The sequence below is a fragment of the Trachemys scripta genome, chromosome 15 (assembly GCF_013100865.1).
Source record: "Trachemys scripta elegans isolate TJP31775 chromosome 15, CAS_Tse_1.0, whole genome shotgun sequence".
Lineage (NCBI taxonomy): Eukaryota > Metazoa > Chordata > Testudines > Emydidae > Trachemys > Trachemys scripta.
Genome location: NC_048312.1, coordinates 14766536 through 14774611, shown reverse-complemented (window position 1 = coordinate 14774611; position 8076 = coordinate 14766536). Strand labels below are relative to the sequence as shown.

Genomic DNA, 8076 nt, shown 5'->3' with positions numbered 1-8076 from the left:
TATAAAAGTTTTTTTTTAATTAAAAACATTTTATATGTGTTTCCTAAATCTATCATAAAGGTTTTTGTGAAGTCTTATATGATGGAAAGCTAGTTACGGCTTTAACTATAGAGTTCGTCTTGCAGCTTTATATCCAAGAAATAACCAAGAATGCAAGATTTGTTTTTTGAGAAAGGACATGTAACATAAAAAGCTCATATAACTCTTATCTCTGACTGTGAAACAGAATTGTTTTCTTGCTATACAGCACAGATATAGATCTGTGTTTTGTAAGTGTTTTATATATGCTTGCAGTAAAAAAAAATCTGTCAACATTGAATTTAAGAATTATGGAAGGCTGGTTAATATTTTACCAATGGTGGCTTCAAAGTTCCATTTTCTCCCTTATATTCAGCCTGCTTCTTAATTTAGAAGTATTCACTGGTCAAAGAAACTTGGGCAACTGAAAACTTATTTTGCTTACCCTGAAAACCAAAAAAGTTCACGTTGATGGTACTGCTACATAATGTCTGATGCGTGCCACGCAGAACAAAGTCTTTGCAGTGTTCACACCAAAGCAGCTCTTGCTCAAACGGTTTTAGTAAGTCGGTGGAGAATCTTTACAGTGTATTTTGAAATGTGGGATAAAGTCCAAGACATATTATTTTTTCCCCTTTAGCTGAATAAGGATAATGCTGAAGCTGTGGAGAATCTCTAAGCTTACAGTAGCGGAAGAGTCTATCCCTTTAACACAGAATCACTTACAATGACTAGCTCATGGCCAATTTAGAAGCGAGAGTATGAAAAACCATTTAAAAACCTTTAAAACTGTCAACTTTCCCTGAAAGGGGATTCTTTGGATGTTGTCAGCAAAGCAACCTAATTGAAAGTACTTTCCTTTTCATTTTCAAGTCTTCAGAGTTACAGTTTATTTTAGATACATATTTATTTTTCTATTTCTTTTTTCCACGTTCTACCACAGTTACCGAAAATGACAGCTTTTTTTGTCAGTTACAAGGCATGTGGTATCCTAGAGAAAGTGTAGCTTTATGTTAATGGCACTAAACTATCAGATCACTTCATTTTAAAGAGGCACCTTCACTTCACCAGAAAATAATTGATATTTGTATGACCTGAAGAAGGCTTAAATAGTTCTCTTGAAGCTGGATAGAGCAGAAAGTGTCCCATGAAGATATACAGCATGAAACTCTGGCAATACTGTGAAACAATATCATGCCGTTCAGAGTCTATTGGTTCTTGATCACATTCACAGAAATAACTCGCAGAGTTTTCTTTGTGTAGTTATGCAATGGGCTTGGAGAGCATACTTAAAATTTAGCACACCCTGAAGTGTTTTCCTGCATTTGGGCCTCAGTTAGTAAGGGGCCACTTAATGTGAGCATGGGACTGGAAATCAGGAGACCTGTGTTTTCATCCCACTTCTGTCACTGATTTGCTACATGACCTTGGGAGTAAACGACTTCATCTCTCTGTGCCTCAGTTGCCCCATCTATAAAACAGGGATACCCACCTTTGTAAAGTACTTTGACATCTCTGGATGAAAAGGCTCCAAGTAAATGCATAGTATTAGTTCATTATTACTGTTACTGTTTGTTTTCCCTCGAGAGACTGCATTAGAAATGATTAAACCACATTCGCTCCCATCCTGCAAAATTAAAATAAATGGTGAGAGTCGTTAAAAGCTTAGGATATTCAGAATGGGGCTGACGTCTACTATGCTGGATCTAGGTATTTCAGCCCCTATGCTAGACAGAAGTAAGATCTGATGTTCTGTTGTTTGAAGACTCCATGCAAACTTGGTGGTGGTGGTGGTGTGATTAAGACACTAGCCTGGAATTCAGCAAACCTAGGTTCAAAAGCTGCATGACCTTGGGTAATACCTTTTATTGGAACAACTTTTTAATGTCCTGGGACTGACAACAGCACTGCATACATGATATTGGGTACGTTGTTTAATTTCTCTGTACTGCAATTTCTCATCTATAAAATGGGGATGATAAACCTTTCTTTCTCCCACCCTTTGTCTATTAAACAATAAGATCTTCAGAGAACGGACAGCCTAGCACAATACAGCCCCATTCTTGGTTGGAGTCCCTAAGTGCTACTGTAATATAAATAATAATAGCTTCAGGAACACTAGGTAGGTGAGAGGTGAAGTGTCATGCTCAATTGTGAATGGCACTGTGAGGGTTAATCAGATCCCTGGAGTCCCATATGCCATCATACCAAAGGCCAAGGTATATCTAGAATGCCTAGTGAAGGCAGGAATTTTGTGATTTGTCACACATAGTGAAGGGGTCACTCTCAGTGCTAAACGAAGGACAGCACAGAAAGTGTGGAGCTGTCACCGTGACAGTAAAGCCAGTGTTATGCACAGAGCAATGTGTGCTTTCTGGAAATGAAGATTCTTTTACATCTTGAGCTGGATTATGCAAGGAGAGTGTACTTGTTAATACAAGTGCAGGGGAAATCGCATGAGTTGTTCAAAATACCAACACAGAAGAGGCTGTAACTGCTACTATCGTTTACCTTTGGGAATATTGTCAGCCCCAGATTTTTTCCAGAGGATGCTGCATCAGGTTTTGAGCGGATTGCCAGGATACTACTGCTACCTCAGTGACATTGCAGTGACTGGCAAGAGTGAATGAGGGTGCGCAAAGAAACTAGCTGGGATCTACAGTGTTTGTGGTACCAAAGTGCTCCAGCTGCAAAGGCAGGCTTTCCATTAGCTTCCTAACCAGACAGTGGGGGTTATGTAAGGTCAAGAGTCATCTCAGTGTTCCCTAAACCTGTTAATAAGTTATTATGCAATGTAACTGGTAAAAATCACACCACTGCCTATGCATTACGAAAGCATCTGCCTAGCTCTATATACACAACATTATGATACAAGCCTCAGGGCATCTCTTAGCCTTTTCTAAACAAAAGTCTTCTCTGAAAACCTTAGTCATGCAAGTTAGTGGCGTGAAATCATCTTTTCAGCATAAAACTGGGAGTTTTGCATCTGAAGCCCCAAGGAGCTTTGTCTTGTCTTGCAAAGTTGTTGTGCTTCACAGACCTAATCACCCCTAGTAATTTGGGAGCAATTGGTTTCTCAGTTTGCAGGTTGCTCAGGAGGCATGTTGCAATCCCACAGAGGCTGTGCCTTGGTTACTCCTCAAGTCCCTTTGGCACGTATAGCTTAGCCACTGTTATCCAGCCTCTCCCAAAGATCTCGTTATTTGGCATGAGATATAAAAAAAACTAAAAAGCAAGCATATAATGGCTAGGTCACTATACTGTCTCTAAAAATAAGTAAAAGGAGAGGGGTACCACCAAAAGACAAAGCTGTGAAGAGAGACTGAGGTGGTGTGTTCCCAGTGGGTTCGTTTCCCATACATTAGACAATTTTACGTAAGAACTCCCAGGTACTGTGATGGGAGCTTTAGAAATGCAGCCAATAATTGAGGAGTATGCAATTATCAGACTGTGATGCATTTTTGTTATCTGTGTACTATGCCTTTAAACAGATGATCCTTTCCCTTCATGCAACATTCAGCAGTCATTTTCATTCTCAAAGTTCAATGCAGACTGTCAGAGAAGACACACACGCACACTGTACTCTCTCCCATGGAGACTTTACTTTTGTTCTTTCTTGTTTTGTTATTGTAATCAAAAAGAAGGGTAGTTCTGGCTGAAAGTATCTGTTCTACATGTATGGAAAAACAAATAATTATAATTAGAATAAGAAAAAAATGTTGGTTTTCCATATCAGCTATGTGCTCATCCTTCTAATGTCAGTATGGGGCTTCAGCTAGTTTGATTAGTGCTTTGTAGAATCCCTGGGTGTAGAGAGGTCACAGATGGCAACTTTTGGAGTTGCAGACAGCATTAAACAGTTGTCATAATATAGGCCCTGATCTGGACTGACCCTTGTACCTGCACAAAGTTCTATTGGCTTCCCCATGCAGCAGAAGGGCCTTGTCACTTGGTGGTGGGATTCCTCTGTGGCAGGAGGCTCATCCAAAGAGAGCTGGAGAAATCCCCCTGGCTGGCTGGGAAAGGAAAGAGCTCAGATAGTCGAGTCTCCCTGCTCCACATGGTCACTGGTAAGCCTTGGTTTTTTTCCTTAATTATAGCCTCTCTGTGCAAAACTAAAAATTAATGTTCAACTACTCTTGTGCATAATGGCTGTTGCTTTCTCCCCACTTCTGCTTGCTATTCTGTATGTTGATTTTAGTTCTCAGTAGCCATCTATCTTCCAGGAAGGGTGAAAAACAAGCTTTCATTCTCCCCTCCCCCCTTCTTGAAGCTAAACAATATTATTTGGCTTCTACTTTAATATGTAAAGATTTATACTCGCTGTTACCAGAATTCCAGTCCCTTCCCCACCACCTCCAAGCTTAGTCAAACCCCAAATGCATGGGGGTTTAGAAAGTGTTTTAAAGACTTCTTGCCTCACTGTTTATGATGCTCGGCTGTGGTGCCTTCAGATTATCACAGCATGGGTAAAATAATATTCACTTCCTTCCCTACATCCTATTACTGCACCCCAGAAAGCCCCATCACTTAGTCTGATTACTCAGGGGGAAAGTGAATGACACACAACCCTCTGAAACTAATAAAAACTGTTGTGGAGAGATTAAAAGGGTACCTTAATTCATTTTGACATGACTTCTGGTTTGCTGGTACTCGTTGACTTGAATAGTTATTAATCCATGATTTGCAATTGGGTGCACATACCCCTCCAAAAAAACCTCAAAACAAACCCAAACCAAAAAACAACCCCCTCCACACACGCACAATTTACTCTGAACTTCTTGTTGTTAAATATTATGCTGCCTCAGGAATGAAGCAGTGGAACTGTGTTCCTAGCTGGAATATTTAAGGGGAATAGTGGGACAAGACTACACTACTGGTGAATTTATAACAATATGGCGAGTCAATACTCGCACAAAGGTTATTCCTCTAGCTAACTTGTACATTTTTACACACACACACACACACTTACTTTCCAGTCCCTTATGTGCTTTACAATTCCTAACACTCTCTCCTTCAGAGCACTGAGGGGGAGGATAGAAACCTCTTAGCATTATTGCCTGGCTTTTTCTAACAAAGAACAAGAAAAAGACTCTCATCAAGCATGAATAGAAGCAGTGACAGGCTGTTGGGACTAGAATGAACCCACCCTCCCTGTACTGTGATATTTCTGTTTTCACTTGTCATTATCAATATAGTCTCAGTTCTCTTTTTTTCCCGCCCCCTCCTGCAACTCGTAAAAGATTTCCTCATTCTTTCCTAGTAGCTGAAACAAATCTTGCTGTAGTTTTTAGCTTCCTTCTACAGGGCTAATTTACTCACTGTGGTTATACTGTGGTCGCCGAATGCTAGTTATATTGAAGGGACTGCTCCCTTATCAAAATAAAAATAAATCCATTTGATATTAAAAAAAAATTCTCTCTGACCTTTCAGAAACATTTTTCTTCACCCTCCCACCCCCCGAATCCTAGGAACACAGTCACCTATAGGAAGGGAGCTTTCCAATAGCGTATATTAGGTTATCTGGTTAATAAACACTTCCAGTCTGAATGGCAGTGGTTACAATAGCTAGGGGCCAAAAGGTACCATTTGGAGTCCTAACTCTGACCAGATTCCATCTCAAGTCAATATTCCTATTGGACAGGGAGGGAATTTGTTTTTGTTGGGCTCCTAATTCCCTTAAGAGCTGTTGCAAATCACACCTCAAATCAATAGGAGTTTTATTGAGTACGGATCAGGGCCGGCTCCAAGCACCAGCCGACCAAGCACGTGCTTGGGGCGGCCAACGTTGGAATGGCGGGGGGTGCTCGCGGTGTTTTGTTTTGTTTTGTTTGGCGGGGCGGCGCTCGAGGGACTTTTTTTGGGCGGCCCAGCGAGGCGCTGGGGGTGGGGGGGTCGGCGGCGCTCGGGGGGGTGCTGTTACGGCGGGGCAGCGCTCTTCTTTTTTGCCTGGGGCGGCAAAAAAGTTAGAGCTGGCCCTCTTACGGATGGTACTGAATATAGAAGGCTCTTGAACAGTAAACGGGGGTACGGGTTTTTTTTCAAATCCCAGTGCAGATTATTACAGGTCATTTTTCAGATTTTAAGACTCTGGCCAGCTTCAGTTCTCATTTGGCCCTTTGTATTTCTGCATACGTTGTGCACACTGTGTTAAATAGTAATAATAATTAGTACTTTTTATAGCACTTTCCAGGCACGGATCTCAAAATGCTTTACGGTCCTCACAACATGTCTAAGAAATAGCATCTTGGTTTATACCAAAACAAGAAGATTTGTGTGAAGGTAAATAAGGACTTGAAATGGTCAGTATTTTGCTTTTGAATCCATAAACCTTGTTGTCACTCCAGCAGACGTGTGTGTGTGTGTGTGTGTGTGTGTGAAAGAGGGGGAAATTAAAGGATTTTTACCCTATTTATGCCCATTCCAGAATGCAACCTTAACTATGAAGTAGTAACAAGTGCCTTCACACCACCCATTCTACAGGTGGATGGAGAGATCTTAAGTCGCTTGCCCAAGATTCCACAAGTCACAGTCAGAGCCAAGAATAGACCTTGGAAGACCTAACTCCTAGCCAGTTGCTTTAAGCATCAGTCACAGTAGCCAATCCCCTCTTTCTAAAATTGCATAGTATCTGTCAGATATGGACTTCAAGATATCTGGCGGATGACAGCAATGGGATTGATTGAATGTGCCATCTAGCTTAGCCCTCTGCCTGAGCAGGGTTCTCCCCTGGGTTTTATTATCCAATGTATTCAATACTCTCTAGAGTCAGGGATATGAGGAGTCTCCTCACTCATAGAAAGATTTTTCTAATGTGTAAGCTAAGTTTTTTCCATTCTTGGCTTTCAAGCCATCGAGCCTTTTTGCCACAAATTTTTCAGCCCCTGCAGCTAGTTCCCCACCTCCTCACAAGTCCTTGAGAATGGCATAAACCGGGAATGATGGCTTCAGACTGTACAAGGAAAAATGATGTGAGGTTCCCATTTGGGAGCTAATCCGGTAGTCAGCAGAAAGGCTCCCGTTGACTTCAACAGCTGCTGGGCCGGGCCTTAAGAGAACTGCACTGTGGAACCGTTGTTTATAAGCTGGAGTAAGAGCAATTTCAAATGAGTCAGATGCCTGGAGGTTTGCAAGTCTCCATGACACGCTGATTGCTGCTAGAGCAGTGTGAAAGTTTTGTAATGAAACCATGTGAGACCTACCAGGCTTCACTGCAAACCCAACACCAGAGCTAAATTCATGGAGATTCACAAATCTTTCAAGAGAATCTTGCGCAGTTTTTGGTTTCAGACAGGGCCAGTGTAACCACTAGGTGAACTAGGCGGACGCGTAGGGCGCCAAGATTTGGGGGCACCAAAAAGCGGTGTCCGGCATCCCGGGAGTCAACTGAGCAGGTCAGGGTGGGGAGCAAGGCCTACATAACATACCCACCCCCGCGCAGGACAGTCAGTGGGAGCCTGCGGTGGAGCAAGGAGGAAACAGCCGGCCAAGCATGGTGACCAGCGCGGCCGAGGGATGGACGGAGCTGTTGGGAGAGGCAGGAGTCCTGAGCTCAGATGAGCTTCGCCCTCCAATGCTCTGTGCCTGGGGCCGGGCACAGCCGCCTCCTGGGGTGAGGGAAAGTGAAACTAAACCCCACAGTGCAACGGAGGGGAAAGGACTGGCGCAGATGCCGCTTCCAAACACCGACCCCTCCCAGTGGCACTGTGCTAATGTAGGGAGCCGGCCCTGATCCCCAGGGAGATCCTCACCTGCTCCCTGGGAAAGCCCGGCTCTGCCCTCCTTGCCCCTGGGTCCCGCCCCAGAGGGTGAAGTACTCAGAGCCTGGGAACGTTTAGAGACCCTGCGAGCTGGGGGCATTCCCAGCCTCCTTCTTGCTCATAGGTTCCCCCGGGCCAGAAGGGACCGTTGTGACCATCTCCTCTGACCCCTTTGTATTAATTCTAATGAACAATGCCACATGATGCAGTATTCATTTTTGAAAGTTTATAATAAGCAATGCTTCAGGGGGGGGGGGGTGCAAGGTGGAAGTTTTGCCTAGGGCGCAAAATATCCTTG

General features: G+C 43.1%; 1 long non-coding RNA gene across 1 annotated transcript in view; it reads left to right on the top strand.

Annotated features, from left to right (window-relative positions):
• The first annotated feature begins 3948 nt into the window (after nt 1-3948).
• Nucleotides 3949-8076, top strand: part of LOC117888281 — a 191458-nt gene continuing 187330 nt past the window's right edge. Inside the window, exon 1 of the long non-coding RNA XR_004648295.1 lies at nt 3949-4088. This is a non-coding gene — a long non-coding RNA (uncharacterized LOC117888281). The remainder of the gene's footprint in view (nt 4089-8076) is intronic.